The following is a 17,856-nucleotide window of genomic DNA, read 5'->3' as shown; positions in this document are numbered from 1 at the left end:
TGTCTTTTTTTGGTTTGCATTTATTTTATTCTTTTACCAGGAAGAATTGCCGGGGTGAAACTTCACTTGTAATAATCTCTAAAAAAGCAGCAAGTTCCTAGAAAAGTGTGGGCTGGGGATTTGCTTGACTAGGTTTAGCAGCAAATCCAGCCTGTGATTCACTGGGCTCACCAGGGAGCACAAGCAGCAGCTGACTGGTGCTGTACTTCTGTGGTTTTGTAAAGCAGCTGTGGGAATCCATCAGCCAGGTAACTCCACAGTCCAAAGGCAGCTGATCTTGGCCAATAACAACACAGAGCTGAACAAAGTCACTCCAGTGCCTCATGGGAATCCCTGGTGCTTCCCTTCCCAAAGGGCACTGCCTTCCTCCAGGTCAGAGCCCATTCCAGCTGCAGTTGAGAACAGGACTGGCCATCACTGTTGTTTCTCCGTGCTGGTGCCCGACATTGGCTTTGCAGTCTCCTTTTGAACAGTAGGAGATGAAATCCAGGCATTGCTGATTCTTGGCAGTGCTGTTGTACTCGTGACTGTTTTCCTTCTCATCCAACAGATCCCCACCACCCATGTGTTCAACATGGGGCTCAGAGCCAACCTTCTGCTCCAGGATTCCAGTCATTGCAGGCTCTGTTGCTGAAGGGTTTGAGCAAGAAACAATCAATAAGCCTATGGAAGTGAATGTCAAGGAACAGCCTTTTGGCCAGTTTGGGTCAGCTGTTCTGGCTGTGCTCCCTCCCAGCCCCTTGTGCACCTCCTCACTGGCAGAGCCTGGAAGACTGAGATGTCCTTGATTTAGAGTCAGCACTGCTTAGCAACAACTTACAGCATGAGTGTGTTATCAACATTATTCTCACACTGAATCTAAACTACAGCACTGTACCAGCTACTAGGAAGAAAATTTAACTCTATCCCAGCCAAAACCAGGGCTCTGCCAACAGCCTGGAAATGCCTGTCCTTTCCACCTGGGAAATGGAGTGAGCAGAAGTGCTTCTTCAGAGACTGGGAGAACTTTAAGAAATATGGGTTCTCCTAGTAATGCAGACTTCACATCTCTGCCATTTGGTGAGGGATAGATAAAACATCTTCTGCATCTAGATCAAGTTTGCTATTCAAGTAGCACTAATGTAGATTACAGGCTTTCATCTTACTGTCTCTAATTTTATTTTTTTTTTAAGAAATCGAGCATAACCTTGAATATGTCATGCAGAAAGTTGTTTGTAAATTACATGTAGAGACTGTAATGGGTATTTACCTGTTTCACCAAACCAATACTGCAGTTTTGCTCATGTAACTGTGCAGGACTTTTATGGTCAATATCTCTTATATTAAAAAAACCCAAGCTGTTAAGCTGTTCTTGCAGTCTTCTGGTTTGGATCACTAACAAAATCTGTTATTGGTTGCGCTACAGTAAATTCTTAATATCTGGTTAGAGGCTTTTTGATGCTTGTGTTTCGTTTTGGGTGTTGTTTGGTTTTGTTTTTTTTTTTTACTGGAGTCAAAATGTTTTGAAGTTTGAGTTTGCCATATTCTCATGTTGTTATGTTGAGCTGTTTGGAAAGGATCTTAAGTTCTCATTAGAATGAGAAAATATTTAAATGTTTAAATGCTGCAGCTGTTACCTAGCCTTCAAATAGAAGTAGATCTTGGAAAGGACTATTTTGAACAAGCCTTGACAAAGATAAACCTGCTCATTTTATACCAGAGTTCACAGTATGCATAAGGCACACAGTAAGACAAAACCAAGTCCTTTTTGCATAGCCTAGAAGAAAAAATTCCAGCTATGCTGTGGTGAGCCAGGCTAGCTCCAGAACTGCAGTCTGCACTTTGGTGATGTTCTGTTTTCCCTGAGAGGATTGAACCAACCACGGAAAAGAGACTTCCCACGTCATATTCCGGGCTGTAGGGTAAGCACTTCCAGGAAAAAGCCTGGGACTTCCTCGTACCCAGCCTGATTTTCTGTGTAGACCTTCAGGTGCTGAGCCCTTGTAGGTGCCAGGACAGCGCTCCTGTGCCCGGGGAAGGCAGGAGGGGCTCGGCAGGGAGAAGGCGAAGGGCTCAGCAGGTGCCCAGATCCCTCCAGGGCTCCGTGTGCCGCCCCTAGAGGGCTCCCGCCTTCCTCCGGCCGGAGCGAACGGAGAGCCACGGTGTGCCCTAGAGAGAGCCACGGTCTGCCCTAGAGAGAGCCACGGTGTGCCCTAGAGAGAGCCACGGTCTGCCCTAGAGAGCCCTCTGCGAGTGCTGTCCTGCCTTTCATGTTTTCGTCTTGCGGGTGGGCACTGGAAAGCCGAGTGGGAAGCGTTTCTTTGCATGATAACCCCTTCCTTCCTCCTCTCTGTCCTTTAAGAAGTTGCCATTTTTCTGGCAGTAATTTTGTGGCTTGCTTTTTGCTGATTAGGATCCAAGCAGTTGGTTCAGGCTGGGGCCCAGCTGTCTGATACCAGATCTCTGATAACAGCAGAAATTTGGGGAGGGTGCAAAAAGCTTTTTAAATGGGAGGCAAGAAATAAGCCTTTCCTATAAGGACTGGGACTAAACAAGTGTAAGTTAGAATGATACTCCTTTTTGCATCTCTTAGTCAAGATTAAAAAATTCTGAAGCCTTCTTTCTCTTTATATAGGATATAAAAGGTGTTTCTCTACAAAGAGATGCCTCTTTTTTAATCTTCTAGTTGACAGCCCAGTTCCTTTATGAAACCACATTCTGGTGTCAAATGTGGGGAAAGGAAAAAATAATTCTAACAATGGATGAGAAGACACTTGAGGCTTTCTGCCTAATTAATTATAGTCATTTAAAATCTTGAGCAAAGTCTATGCTTGGAGAAGTTCTAAGTTATAATTAAGCCAAGCTGCTAATGATGGATCTGATTGTTGGGTTACAGACAAGCACAGGTAATGCAAGTTGGGCCACTGACAACAGATATTTTACCCCATTGTTTTCTGTTGATGCAGCTAATTCCACACAACTGTTCCAGCAGCTGGAATGACCAGCATGGGCTGAGTGTGGAGGCACATCAAGAGTTTTCCCTGACAGACTTAAATGGCACAAGGTCATTGGTCTTTACAGGTACCGTGTCCTCCTTAGTGCTGGCTGGCAGAAGGCTCCCTGGAGCACAGCTGCTTTAGCCCTGCTCCTGCTGAACCCCACCATGATGGACTTGGAGATGGGAGAATGGATCAGCTGCTGAGATGACTCTGCCAAGTCCCTCTTTCTACCCCATATCTTGCTGAAGAACAGAAATGTTGCCATTGAGATGAAGGTCAAATTCAACAGTGCAGGCAGGCTTTGGTGTTGCACTGGTGAGTGTACTTTTAAAACCAAACAGTAATCCTCTCCCTCTCTCTGTCCTCCCTCCAAAGGATTTCCATCTTTTCAGAGTGATAAAAATATAAACTCATACATGGACAGACCTTACTCTTACTATAGACCTAGGGCTGGTTGCCTGTACAATTTTTTGTGTCCTGATGGATCAGGACACTAAAGTGAGTATCAAATTCCAGACATCCAGTACTAAGGTTACATTTTAAGTCTAAATACAAGGTGTTTGAAAGTTACCAGCTAAACCACTGAGACAAGGTTCCTGCTGCATAGTGCAGTGATACCAGAAAATTGTAAGGAAAGCATTTCAAGTGCTGGATTTTGTACTGACACTAAAACCTTTGGAAAATAATCTTCCTCCCCTCACCAATTATGTTCTTTCTCATGGAAAAGTTTATAAGGCTGGGTTTTGCCTGAATTGTGGTATTTCAATTTCTCTTTGTTTTGTTTGCTTTCTAATGTAAAGAGCTTATAGATCTCTGTGGTCAGTCTTAAACCTTTGTAATTGGTGGTTTATACTTTTTTATTTCCTTGGTAATGCTAGCAAGAGATGGGGAAGGACTGTTTTCTGCAGGGCAAGTTAGACATGAAGGGGATCTGAGCAATTTAGTGGTTTTTACTTTTAGGTATTTAAGGAAGACCTAATGAATGAGCCCTAATACAAAAATACTAACAAAAACTGTTTGTTTCTTCCCCCTACCAATAATCACCTTTTGTAATGGAAGACACATTGCAGAGGCTGCCCCTGTCATTAGAAAATTGTCTTCTAATATTTTCTTGTTAATGACCTTTTAAGTCAGTGAGCTATTCCCACTAGCAGTTGGCCAGGCCAGGATGTGCATTAGCAGGCTAATGGCAGGAGTCCTTGCTGTGTCTCATGGCAATCCTCTGCAGCTGGCTGCAGCACTTGGAGCACTTAATGCTGCCTCTAGCTCTGCTAAAGCACTTCTTGTGCTCCCAGCACCTCCTTTGGGAGACTGCTCCATTGACTAATAGATCTCACTGTCAGGAAGTCTTTCCTGTTCTTCAGTCTTACTGATCTCAGCTCCAAAATATAGAACTGTAACTTCTTTGACTACTCTTCAATGAAAAGTTAAAAATGAAGAAAAGGAAAGAACAAAAGTCATCACACTTGTATAAAAAAAAATAAAACTGAAACTAGCCCGGTTTCCAATCTTCACTGTAAAACTTGTAGAGCTTGGGGGTTTAGTTAAATGCTGCCTGCAGATATTTTTGGCTGATGGTAGCAAGATCTTGAAGCTGGCTAGCATTAAACCCACTCATAAATAAAACTACTGTGCCTTTGGGTCTGTCAGGGACTGATGTGTGTGCCTGTGTCATGTACAAAAGCTGGCAGCTAATGAAAGCCATACAGAGCTGCTCAGGGAAGTTTGTGACGTTACACAATGCACTAGTTGAGATGTCACAGGAAAGCCAAGGGCTGGGGGTGTGGAGAGAGGACCACCAGGGCTGCATTTTGCAGAAAAAAGGTGTCAGCACAAGAGCAGCCTGCAAAGCTCCCAGGCTGGGCAGTGGGAGCTGCCTGCAGCCCTCCCCAGCCTGGGAGAGAGGCTGGTGTGCAGGAAGTAGCTGGAGAGGGGTTTTCACAAGGACCTGTTGTTTGGTTGCTCAGATTATATCAGCGTTCTGGCTATTGAGAGGGATTTGGCCTTTGGGTTTTGCTTTCAGCTTTATTTATTTTTGCCTGTTCTCAATTCTCTTTGTGAATACCAATATTCTGAGTCACCCAGAATGATTTCTGCCTTCATTAAAGATTCCTTCCAGCTCCCCTTCGACTGCCTGTAGGCTGGTGCCTGCCCCTGCCTCCCCCTTTGCACTTTGCTGCACATATTTAGCTCTCAGTATTCCATCACTTCTCAACTCCTGCAGCTCTGGCACCTGGGTACCTTCGGTTCTTTGCCCAATTTGTGTTCTTCACCTGATCTCTTCTGCATTGTCCCTGCACTGTCCCATATGTTTCCCAGCATTTGAGATATGGTACGAGGCTGCAGTTTATCCCAGTGCTACAGCAGCTCTGCTTAGAGCTGATTGAGTGAAATGCTTCAGCCTGGAAACCAGGCATCCAGAGCCTTTGGACTGTTTCTGTTACACAGCTCCTTCTGTGTCACTCTGGATGAATCCATTTACCTATTTGCCTTTGTTTCTTTGATATTCATTGGTGTTGAAACTGTCTATGGTATCTACACCAAACAGACAGGGCCATGTTTCTCTAAAACCAAAATTAAAAGATGCACTATACAAAAAATGTAATTGTATAGTGCTTTAAGCGGTGTTCCTACATGAATTGCTGAGCTTTGTCACACTCTAAAGCTCATGTGTAAGAAAATACAAATCAATAAAGAAAATAACCTGGGAAGGAGGATGGGTCACTGTGTCAATACTGTAGATGCCTTAGTGCTCATTAATGACTGTCCCTAATGGTATTCAAACAATCTACATTTGCTTTAGCTTTTTTCAAAGTCCAGATGAGCTGCTCAGAGCTCTCTTAATGATGCGAATTATTTAATGCTCATTTGTATGCAGTATGTTCCTGCTTTGAAAGTACTTCACAGAATTGGAGCCAAATTCAGCCTTGCAGCTCCACTGAAGTCAGTGCTTGTCTGTGCATCTGTTGGTCGCTTCTCTTTTTGGTTTTGATTGAAGAGCTAACTTCTTGTTATGCTGATAATATTTTTTTAAAGGTAGTATCTGCAAAGGATTTTTCATCCCTCTTCTCTCCTCCCAAAAAATCAGCTGTAAGTACAGAAGCAGTTCTGCTGATTCTCACATCTCCCTCTTAACCCCTGCAAGAGGAGGGCAGGCTAAGCAGAATACCATTTTGGTGTTCTTTTCTTTCTTTTACTTTGCACCTCCTAAGCACAGTTTCAGTGATATCTGGCACTTCTCCTGAGAATCATCCTGCAAAGAATCTCTGCCATCTGATGTATGCAAGATATTCTCTGTGGCCCATTTCCAGTTTAACACAACACGAACTGGTGGAGGCCAAAGTCTTGTACAATTCTGCAGGTTGGTTGTGCTCAGTATAACAATGTTAGGTTGTGTTTTCTTGTTGTTGAGAGCAATAGGCATAGGAGCCTATCTGAAATTTCAATTTAAAGTAAGTGCTGAAAGGTAGAACAGACACTCTTAGTTCAACCACATACTCATTTTTAGTTAGACTTGATAACTGCAGTATTCTTGTAATGTAGTTTTTCAGTTATCTCAACAATGTTTTTAACACACATTGAAGAAAATAATCATTGCAAATATATTGTTCAATCCCTCTGGGTAATGAATAAGGTGTGATTTTCAGCTTGCAGCACAGACCCACAGCCATCTACTGCCTGCACAGAGGAAGTGGGAGTAATGGAACAGCAACCTTTCTAGATGTGCATGTCACTAGAATGGGCAGAGACATTTCTTGTCAGGTGTTAGAGCTTTGCTGGCGGCACAGGGATGAGTGCTGAGACGTGGGAATAATGGCTTCATTTCCAAGCTCCACAGCAGATCAATCCAGATGCCCTGTTGCCCTGTTTTACATAATGGAGTGTATGACTGCTTCCCCTCTCCCTTTTCTCCAGTACTGCCTTCCAGCTCCTGCCTGGGTTAATTTGGATGTTCCCTATTGCTCACTCCTTCCCTGCTCCACTCAACTCCTCCCTCCCCACTGCTTGCCCATCCCTTTTGGCCTGCATCTCTTCCCTCTCTCCTGCTGGGATGGATGTAATCCCCCGAGGAATGTGGCCACAGGCCTCTGCAGGACTTGGGTGTGACTCTGGAGAACCACTGATGCTGAATGTAAAGCAGGAAAAAGCAACCTCCTATCACCTGGCAGCACAGGGAGGGAAGAGCTGGATATTTGTGGACTGTCCAGACAGCTTATCAGATGAAAAATAGAGGCCAGACTTTTCAGCTTCATGTGCCATTTCCCTATTCATTGTGTCTGGGTGATGTATTCTCTGCCTGTGGTTGAATAAATATCTTTCATAGCTACTTTCTGCTTCAGTCCCCCTTGGGACAGCTCTTTCCAACTCAGCTACATCAGTGTGCTGAAGATGTCAAGTCCAAGTGTGTGGAACAGAGGAAAGAGGAGAGAGAACTTCATGCAGAGCATCTAAGAAGCTTTAGCTTCAATCATATCTCTGTGAAAGCTGCTACACATAACACAAGCCTCACCTGCAGTGTAAGTTGCACACAACTCCCTTACTCAAGGCTCTTCTTTCCTTTCCTCTCTGTATTTATACGTCCACAGAGTGTTCAAAAGTATTTGCAAGGAGAATTCCAAGCTACTGGTAGGACCCAAACTTGTGATGGTTTTTTATAAGGCTTTGCATTTGGGATGTTGCTGTGTTAGAGAGTATCCTGGAAAAGTAACAGGGATGTAATGGAAAAAAGAAATCACAATTCTGTGTGGGGAAACTGAGTTTTGCTTTATGTAGTAAGCACCCATCTCAACCCTGCTAGAGCAGAACAAACCCTCTCTCTCACAGAAACCCGAGTTGTTGTTAATTAACGTCTTGCTGAAAACGAAGGCTTTGCCATCTGTTCCGCCACCTCACTACGAATGTGCTCTCATGTTGATTATGTAAGTAAAAATGAAAATATATTTTGGTAGAGTGCTGCATGGCACTGTGCTGATTCTTCTGTTTCTATTTACCATTCCCTGCCCCCATCTCACAAGGAAAGGAAAAGGCCACAATTGTTTGACTCCTCGACAGCTTTATCCTGGAGCTGCTGCCCTGGCTGCCAAACCCTGCATGTTGTGGGAGCAGCCACCTCACCCCTGCTGTGTTTGAGCTGTGAGCCCTTTGCAAACCCTGCTTATTATTGGGTTCATGAAAAAGCCATGTTGGGAAGATGCCCCTTAAGCTGAAGCTGCTCTAAATTCTTGTGAGGGGTTAACTTGAAATGCAGAAGAAAAAAGTGAAAAGGAAGGCCTGGTTACTCCTTAAGTGATAGCCTGACCTCTGGGAGCAGCCTGCTGCTCCTGTTACAAGCGTGGCCTCAGTCTGTCCAAGGGTGGAGAAGGAGAGAAAGAGGAGGGGTAGCTTTCCTGTAAGTGGGTTAGAGCAATTACTGAGGTCTCTTACAGCAAATGAAGTTGTCAGTGTGAGTCACATTCCCTTTTTTCCCTCACTGCCAAGTTTTAGGTACTAACTAGACATAGGAAGAAAAAAAAAAAAAAGGAAAAGCAACAATGGGGTAAAGTTGAACTGGAACAACCCTTCATTCGGGATATTGTTTGATGTTTTAGCTCTGATTGTACATAGAGATAAAGGATCTATAAATATCCTGTCTGCTGAAATTCCTTATCACAAACATCGCCTGTCAGCTGAACAAATAGGTTAGGCTCTCAAATAATACATAATTATGTATGTAAATACAAAATTACTGATTAAATCCCTGCAATGCCACATGCAATGGAGCCTCATCGCTGGAGAGGACCTTAACCTCTTGTGGTGCACTAGGGTGCCTCAGCCTCAGGACAGCAAGTGGCACATGCAGCTGTTACTGCTGAAACAGCAGGAGCTTGGAGACTGGGCTGGAATAAGCAAGGAGATATTTATCTGCATGACTAGACTAGATGAAAGCATCTTCTGACACTTTTTGAAAGTATCTGAGCATTTAGTTCTGTTTAGCAAATGTCTGGAACCTTTTCTACTCTGCTTTAGAGCTTTTAATGAAGCATTGTGATTCCCATTGTGGTCAATTGTTTGACACTTTTATTATTACTGGTATGCAGAGCGTTTTTTAATGTTTGACAGCTGGAGAAAGAAGTATTTTGTGCATTGAAACTTTTAGCACAAAGCTGCTGTTTTCCATTCTGCCTTTGTCTTTTATTCTTGCTGATGCAAATCAACGAAAGACAGAACTGATTAAATTACATTTGTTTACTTCTTCCTTGATGATAATGAGACACAGCCAGCCTTTTATAAAAGGCAGAAATAGAGGATGTGACTGTTTCTACAGTATTTCTAGAAAGGCTTTTTTCCCCCCTTACAATATAAAGGCATTTATTTGTTTCTAATGTCTTGATTTACCAGATAATGTGCACTTCCTAATGTGTGTGGAACAAGAATAGAGCTATGAAGGACAGTTAGCAATGGATTCCATTTGGAAGCTTCTATCTTGTTATTTTTATTAATCCAACAGTATAAATTAGCAGAACACATCACAAAACAAACACAGCAAGATACTTCTGTCCTTCACAGCAGGGCTGCTGATCATTGCACAAAGCAGTGCCCTCCATTGCAGGCTTTGGGTTTATACAGCCTTTGGGTCCTGCCTTCAGGGCACTGGTACCACTGCAGAGAAAGGAGAGGCACAAATAAGATTCCCAGGATTGTTTTGGTGAGTAATGTGCATGTCTTGGGGATTGTGTAATACCTTTTTTTTTTGAACACTTGTCCTGAGAAAGGAGGACTGGGTTTGTCTGTCTTGCTTGTGCAGTTTGCAAGGGAAAATTTCTAGTGGGAAGGCTCTCCTGATCCAGGCTGCTCGTGAGAGGTAGGACAGTGTCACCAGGAGCACAGAGAATTACAGCTGGGAGACTTTGGGAAGCATAAATGGCAGAAACAGGAGAGGCAGAGGACAAGCAGAAAGGAGGTGGTTAAGGAAGTCATTTGAAAACTGCCCTCATGAGTGCTTTTTGCTGCATTTTTCAAAAAGAGAGGAAAGTGCAGCAAAGAATGGCAAAGGCAAGAGAAGTGTCTGAAGGCTTCTCAGCAGTGCAGTCAAACCTCCTGATTTTAGAGCTGAAACTAGTCTTAGGGAGTGATATCACCTGGCAGCTGAGCCAAATCTAAAGGACTGCTGGTATCAAAATGATGCTTCTGCTTCCAGTCATGCTGCTTTCTTTGTGCAGGTCTGGTGCTTGTTTGACTCTTTAATGAGCTCATGCAGCTCAGTAAACTGCAAGAAAATGAATTCAGTAAAAAATATACCAGTCCAGGAAAGGAGAAGAATTGGACACTGTGAGAATTGAGACTGCAATGAGTGGGAGAAGTATGAACAGCAGAATTTTGCTGCACATTTGGGGTGTTTTGGGGGGTGCCTTGCTCCTAGTTGATGCTTAACCCCTCACTTCACCTCCTAGGTGGGGCTTCTCTCAGAAGGGCTCAGGATGAACACGCCTGAGCAGGGAGATGAAGGAAGGTCAGCCAGCAGCACCAGCCCCTGGGGCAGAGAGAGGATTGAGTGGGACTGCAGCAGCCCAGCAGGATGCTGGCATGGGGAACAGTGTAGTGCAAGAGGAACCAGAAAGGAAAGGGAACACGTGCAGAGTAACCACAGAAGGTTGCTGCAACAAGCTCTGGAAAAATGCTTGAGTAAAGGGTAATGGTCCCATCTTCCTAATCTGGCTCTTAAAGGATTTATTCTCATGTATCCATGTAGCTGCCCCTGAAGGTGCTTTTGTCCCTTGTTTAGCCATACATTTCTCTAAATTGGGTTTTGATAAGAGGACAGCTGCTGCATTTTTATTATCTGTGATAAGCAGCAGTAAAATCTGTTTAGAGTTCATGATGGAAATGTATCCATATATTGGCATTTTTCCAGCTGCACTTCACAAAGGTAAATGGGACACGAGAGTGGTGCACTGCCCCCTTTTAATCCATTTTCTCTAGATGGGGGCACTTTGCCTCTCTGCATGAGAGGCCAGCACAGCTACTGTGCTAATAAACACTCATTCCTCACTGAAGCATCTGCACTTCCCAGACTCATAAATCCAAGCAACTTGTAGTTGAATAGCAATTAAATATCCACGTGCATTTCCATACCACGGTCTGGTGCACAAGGCAGAGGCTAAGTGGCTGCACATCTGCTGTCTGCTCCCCCACACGTGCTGCTGGCAGAGCCTGATCACTTAACCTTATCCTGCCACTACTAATGGTACTTGGAAAATGGGATGCAGAGCATCATCCTACAGATATTTTGCCATATCTTTCTAAAAGAATTATGTTCTTTCTTGTTTGTTTTTTGTTTTTGTTTGTTTGGTTTTGTTTTTTTTAAGCAGCCTTTGTCTTTTTCTCAGGATTTTCAGGGCAGGGATTCAGTTGGGCTGTTAATGTCAGTTGGAAATGAGACATCATATTGAAAAGTTAGTTGATATTCAGGACACTGATATATCCTCACAACAATTTTGTGTCACTTGACAAAACCCAGAGACTTGGTAATGCAGTAAGATAAATGTAGTGCCTGATTACAGTGGATGTATTGGACTTATAAAAGGCATCTCTTATCATGAGGCTCTGTGTATCTGCAATAATAACCACCATATGTCAGGTAAGACAAAGATAATGTGAGCCAGATCATTTTCCCATTGTTAAAACTTTCAAAATCCAAAAAGCTACAAATGCCTTAATTATTCAATTTTGCTAAATCTACTGCTGGTAGCTGGAGGGAACATCTTTCTGGTGTTCAGTCTTTCCTCTTGTCTAACTGATAACAGTCGGTGTGGCAGAGATTTAAATGCTATAACCATTTAAAGAAGCAAGAACTGTACACAGTCATTGCCCATCTTGCATTTCCATGCAGCAGGATTTTACCACATGAAACTGCAGTTCAGATGTTCCCATCTTGAACAAACAGATAAGCCTTGTAGTTTGCTTTGAACTTTAAAGTGAATTTAACAGTGGTGAAGCTGTAAGAGGCACCAGCCTGTCTTGTGTCGACTGTACAGTGTTGTTGTTGCACAGTTGCCTATCAAAATGCTTCCCCTTGGAACTGGCAGAAACCTTGAATCCCCTCCCCAACCCCCACCCCGTGGTCTGTCAGCTGCAGACCAAGTTCCAGCCAGATCACAAGAACATCCTGAATCAGTCACAATAATTTGCATTTCCTTGCCAAAGATTTTATCTGCTGGGGGTGCAAATTGTGCCATCGAGGTTGCTGGTGTTGAAAAATCTGCACCCTTCTGCTCTCCAGCTCTTCCTTTCCCAGCTAGGTTAATTTATCCAGAAGAATTAATTGAAGGAACAAAGCTGACAAGTTAGAAAGGCCACACAGCAAGACAGCACCACTCTGAACATCTGCACAGTTTGTGTATTTGATTAGGTACCTCAGCACTGGCAGATTATTGTTTGTTAAAAGCAAATCTTACTTTTGCCATTTTCATACAAGACTCTCTCCTGCCATTCTGCAGATGTTTGTTCTCTGTATCCCCACATTGTTTAAGAAAATGATGAATGATGATAGTAAAAATTAGATTTGCTCATTCAAATATCTTGCTGTTTACATATAAGAAGAATCATGTGCTGGGGTGCAATGATCTAATGAGAGATGTGACATTGCCTTCAGCAAGAGCTGGATGGGACCCTCAAAATCTGCTGCTTTCACACAAATTGTCCTCCAATATATATAATGAAAACCTTCTTTTGTTTATAATGACAGATGCCACAGGGGTTGTATATTTGGATATTATTTTTTCTCTAGGAGTGTTTATTAACAAATGCTTGCAATTTTATGATGTGGTGAAAACTTATCTCATGATAAACAGGAAGTGCTCAGAGGTATTGCATTGCCCCATAATGCAACACAGATTCCAACAGCTTGGCTCTTTTTCTCAAAATATGGTGACACCACTTCCTTTAGGAAATCTCTCTTCTCTTCACAGCTTTTATCTGCTACAGATATGCAAAACTGCAAAAGAAATTTTTGGGTTTTGAAGTGATGATTCATCAGTTTTGGACTGTAGAAACTGATGTCTATAATTTATACAAAATCTATTAAAAATAAGCAGTAAAGGCCCTTTGTACTGTCAGATCAGTGGATTGAATAAAGTGCAAGGAAAGGAGACTGATACCTGCCCTCCCTCCAGCAGCATAGGTGTAGACAGCAAATATGCAAATTTCCCTGCAGCCATAAACCTCCTCCAGTTCCATGTCAGCAAGGTCAGGACCTGCCCAGCAGAGCAGAGGGAATCCTGTTTCCTTGTCACATGCCCAGGAAATCCCAGTGTGACAGTTTGGATATGGAGCCTTCACCCAGAATTGCTGTGCTACAGCCTCCAGCTTGCTCCTGAGGGCTGCCACGCACTTGTCATGGGATGTACAGCCATTAATGCAGGCTGAACGTTCAACCCTGGTGAAAATCTCAGAATGCCATTAGTGTGCTGTCCCCTATCACTTGTTTCTGCTCAGCCACTGCCCATGGTTTAGATTACATCTAATACCAGCAGACAAGCAGGACGTGTCCGTGTGCCATCAGAGTCATCAGCCACGTTTGTGATCAACGTCACCCCAGCAGACGCCGACGTCAGGGAAAGCAGGTCCTGGTGAGCGCTTTTAGAAGGCCTGGCATCATTCCCCAAAGTGGTTCTCCATGAATAGACTTGGGTGTCTGCCAGGGGCTTCACTTGCACACAGCCAGATGCAGTGGGGTCTGGATATCAGCCCTCCAACCAGGACCCTTCTATTCCCACAGCTCAGTCCCACTATCTGTTCATTTTACTTTTAATTTACATTCTTCCCTCCATATTCTTTTTTATTCATTCTTGCATCACCCTTTTCCCTCTGTCCTCATATCAGCCACCCTCTGCATTACAAAAGTTCCCTACATTTTTAGCTATGAGCAAAAAGCATTAAAAATGCAATATTTGGACAACATAAAATCCTAATAATCCTGTTTCTACATGCTTTGACTTCTGCCTCTGCTGGAGGCATCACTTGTCCTGCCTACAGCTGAACCAAGAATAAATGTGGGGGAAACACAGTGCATGTTCTAGTATTTGTAAATTATTAGACTTCTGAGGTTATGTAATAATTTTATCTCCTTTTTTAAATTTATTTTCTTAGCAATCAGTGATACCAGAAATGCAGAGATCAAGAGACTGATATTATGTACTAGCTAAACCTTACTGTAAGAACTTAATAGCCTTCCAGTGTATAAGGCTTCAGCACACTAAAACAGGGGTCATGTAGCAGGACCTCAGTGAAGACTCACGAGTCGCTGTAATGTGCTGTGTAAATACTTAATATGCATATGTTTCATTTTGTCAGTCCTGTAAATTAACTTTTTATCTGGTGATTCAATTCTCTTATCATCCCCAGCTTGTTTACTGAATTTTAAGTCTTGGGCAAGATGAAGCAAGCTCATGAGGAGTTGCTGGTTTTCAAAAGATACAAGCTCCAGATAACCGAGGACAAGTAAGGCACACAACAATATTGAAATCACTCAGAGTTTTATTGCAGCTGACTGAGACAGAGTGTGCTTTGAGGCTGGGAAATTTCCATTACTGAACTGCAGGACAGTGCCTGGATACTGCTACTACTGCAGTTGAAAAATAAGAGCAACTTAATTTTATATAGACAGCAACAAAATGTCAGTATATTAATTAAAATAGCTAGATTTATATGGTAAGCTTTTAAGGTTTCTGTAAAATGGATCCCTTTAAAAATATTTAGAGTATGATTGTAAACTACTTGTTCAAAACTAAGGAACATAAAAATGACTTGAAATTGCAACTGTGTTTTCAAACCATATTTGTGAACAGCAAAACTAACCAGAACATGATGGATAATACAAGACATCTCCTACAACAGTGACAGGTTCTGACAGTGACAGAATGATACTCAGTGCAGGATCAAGGCTGTTACTGTCAGAATCATTCTGCAATTAATAATCTTTTGTGCTCCCCTTGGCATGCACAGAACAACCACAGCAATCTGTTTTCTCATCTTAACTCCATGGTGTCTAAGCCACAGTAAGCTCCATGCAAAGTCCATCAGAATGTGGAAAAAAGGAAATACTGGGGGAAAAGTAAATTTGTTCTGGCACCAAGTGCCCAGCAATTTAGATGAGAGATTGTTTTTAACCTCCCAGCAGTGCAAGATTACAGCAAGAGCCTCATTTTCGTTAAGGTCACTTAATGCTGCCAAAGCAGTGGTCAACATTCTCATGAGGATCAGTCTCAAGGGATTTCTGATGTCTGTCACCTGTTCAGTCAAGCCCAGGTAGGTACTGACTACAAGTTATTACCAGCTGATGCTCTTTCTGAATCTTAGGATAGTTCCCTGTGGATCAGAGCTCATATTTAAGCAATTTCAGGAACCATCACCATGGATCCTGAGCGCCTTACAAGTTAAAATATATCTTTATAAAACATTTTAACATGTCTTATTTCTCTCTCTCATCACCCCCACACAAAGGCTTGAGGTCTTTTGAAACAATTCTGGTAAAACTGTTTGTACTTAATGCCCATGCTTGGTTGGGATGATGGGGAGCTTCAGGTTCATGCTGACATACTGGTACAGCAGCTACCAGGAAAGCCATGACTGCAATGTCCCACGCAAATCACACAACCGGTATAATTATGATGATTTTAGGAGATGTGGCTTCAGTTTTAAATTAGCACAAAGATCTGAGATGCCTCCCACCCCCACTATGGAGGGGCACCATAGGGCAGCTCCATGGTGTTTGTCCTCAGCCTGACCTGGCACTGCTGATCCCAGGGCCCAGGGGCCTTGTGGTACAATGTTCCCTTTTCAAGAGACCAATTTACAGAACAAGAATTAACAGTTAAAGCAGAAACGAGCAACAGTGCAGGGAATTTCTAGATCCTGATTGTAGGATGAACTCATTCATGTGACTCCTGAACTTGACTGAAGATGGAGACAGTCCAAACCATGACGTATTTACATGACTTAGCTTATGGCTTAGCTTTTTCTTAATATTCCTGTTTCTGCTTACACAAACTCTTCTCAGCACTGCTTTGATTTCTTTTTGAACTAAAAAGGTTTTTTCCTTCTGCTTCTCATTACCTGGTATCATTTTTTAATATCACCTCTTCTCCCCCAACACAGCCCTTTATTTTGATCATGGAACTCATAATTTTCTCAAAATACATTTATGTGCTTTCCAGAATTGAGCCTTTAATGTCACTTTGTTAAGGCAAAAGACCCAACATTAAGTGCAGGTAATGGCAGTGTATTTAAGTAGGCTGAAAACTGATTGATACCACTCCCATCCACTCTGCCTATCTCAGCAACTGCAGAGCTTCACTGAAATACTGCACCGAGTTCTGTCATGGGAGGAGTTGTTGGGAGAGCATGCCTCAGCCTCTGACCACTTATTTGGGCTTAATTGGATTCGACATATATTTGAACACAGTGCTCAAAGGAGCTGACAGTCCTTCCACAATTTCCTGGCCTGCCTGGTCGGTTTCCTTTTTGATCAGATGCTTCCCAGTGAAGGTAGAAAATAATCTAGATACACACCAGTTTTTAATTAAATTTGATATGACAGGCTGTGTTTAAGCTACATTCTCCATAATAATTTGTTTTGCATTTGCTGATGACAGATTTATTTATGTATGTAATCAGAACTGTAAGCAAATTTTCATTTTTAAAGAACCTTTAAAATAATACTTCACTTGGCTTTAGAAAATTTAAATGCTCACATTTACTGCTGACTGAAATTTCTGAGAATAATGCTGTGTTTCTGAAGTGCAGAACACATCATGAAACAAAAACCGTTATACATACATAAAAATTAATACATCAGAAGCATTATCCCACTCAAATACACAAAAGCACGAGCTGTAGAGTTGAATGCCTGTTAAATAGAGGGGAGTTTGTTAGATTTTGGTGCTCAGCCCTGACAGCTTTCCCTCCATCACCTGGGCTGGGTGGCACCCGGAGCCTTGGGGACACCTGGGGGTGCAGCCCGAGCCGGGACTGTCCTCCCCACCCTGGGCACAGCTGGCCCGGAGCCGGGCGGGGAGCGAGGGGAACGAGGGGATCGCAGCGCTGGAAGCGGCTCCGGGACACTGAGAGGGTTCGGCCATGGCAAAGGAAGCAGAAGGGCCAGAAGAAGGTGGGATGCCAGAAATGACCTCGGGGAGAAGCAAGATATTGTCAGGGACATGGCTGGGGACAGCCTCCAGGCAGGGACAGATGAGAAGCAGCAGAGATGGTGGCAGTGAAAATGTCAGCAGTAACCAAAGATTAGTACTTTTTGTCAGGGTCATTAGAGAACTGCAGGAAAAAAGGCAGAAGTGGAGTTAAGATCCTTGTGCACAGACTCCTGCAAACAAGGAAAAGCTATTTTAGGAAAACTCTGCCTTGCAGAGAAACAGAGGAGGTACGGCATTGCTGCAAGCAGCGCTCAAACCGTGACAAACCTTCAGCTGAGATTTCACCTCCTCTACAAAGTTTATTTACATTTACACGGGAAGCAGTGAACAGGCAACCGTAATTACATGTAAAAACAACATGCTAAAAAGAGTTTGCAAAACTGTGCGCTGAAGTCGGGGAGTGTCACAGATGAACTCGCCCTTATCGCGGTGCCCGAGCTCTGGGACCGGCGGGGCGCTGAGGGTGCGGGAGGCGCTGAGGCCGGGCCGGGCCCGGCTCCATTTCCCGCCCGTCACCTGACGCCTCTAATGGCGCCGCGCGGCCACGTGACCCGCCGCGCGCCCCACGTGACCCACGGCCGCCGCGCCCCCTCCCCAGCGGCTGCGGTTACCGCAGTCCCCGGCCCCGCCCCTGGCCCCGCCCCCTGCCGCGCGCGGCCCCGCCCCGCGCCGCTCCCTGCGCGCGCGCCCTC

The 17,856-nt window shown here is 43.6% G+C and overlaps 1 protein-coding gene across 2 annotated transcripts in view; it reads left to right on the top strand.

Moving 5' to 3' along the window:
- Nucleotides 1-16,066, top strand: part of PPM1F (protein phosphatase, Mg2+/Mn2+ dependent 1F) — a 42,972-nt gene extending 26,906 nt beyond the window's left edge. For both annotated transcript variants that reach the window (XM_054516721.1, XM_054516720.1), the window contains exon 8: nucleotides 41-16,066. The gene's annotated coding sequence lies outside the window, so the exon portion shown is untranslated. The remainder of the gene's footprint in view (nucleotides 1-40) is intronic.
- The last annotated feature ends 1,790 nt before the right edge of the window (nucleotides 16,067-17,856 follow it).

Source organism: Molothrus ater, chromosome 18, assembly GCF_012460135.2.
Source record: "Molothrus ater isolate BHLD 08-10-18 breed brown headed cowbird chromosome 18, BPBGC_Mater_1.1, whole genome shotgun sequence".
Taxonomy (NCBI): domain Eukaryota; kingdom Metazoa; phylum Chordata; class Aves; order Passeriformes; family Icteridae; genus Molothrus; species Molothrus ater.
This window is presented reverse-complemented; position numbering and strand designations above follow the sequence as displayed.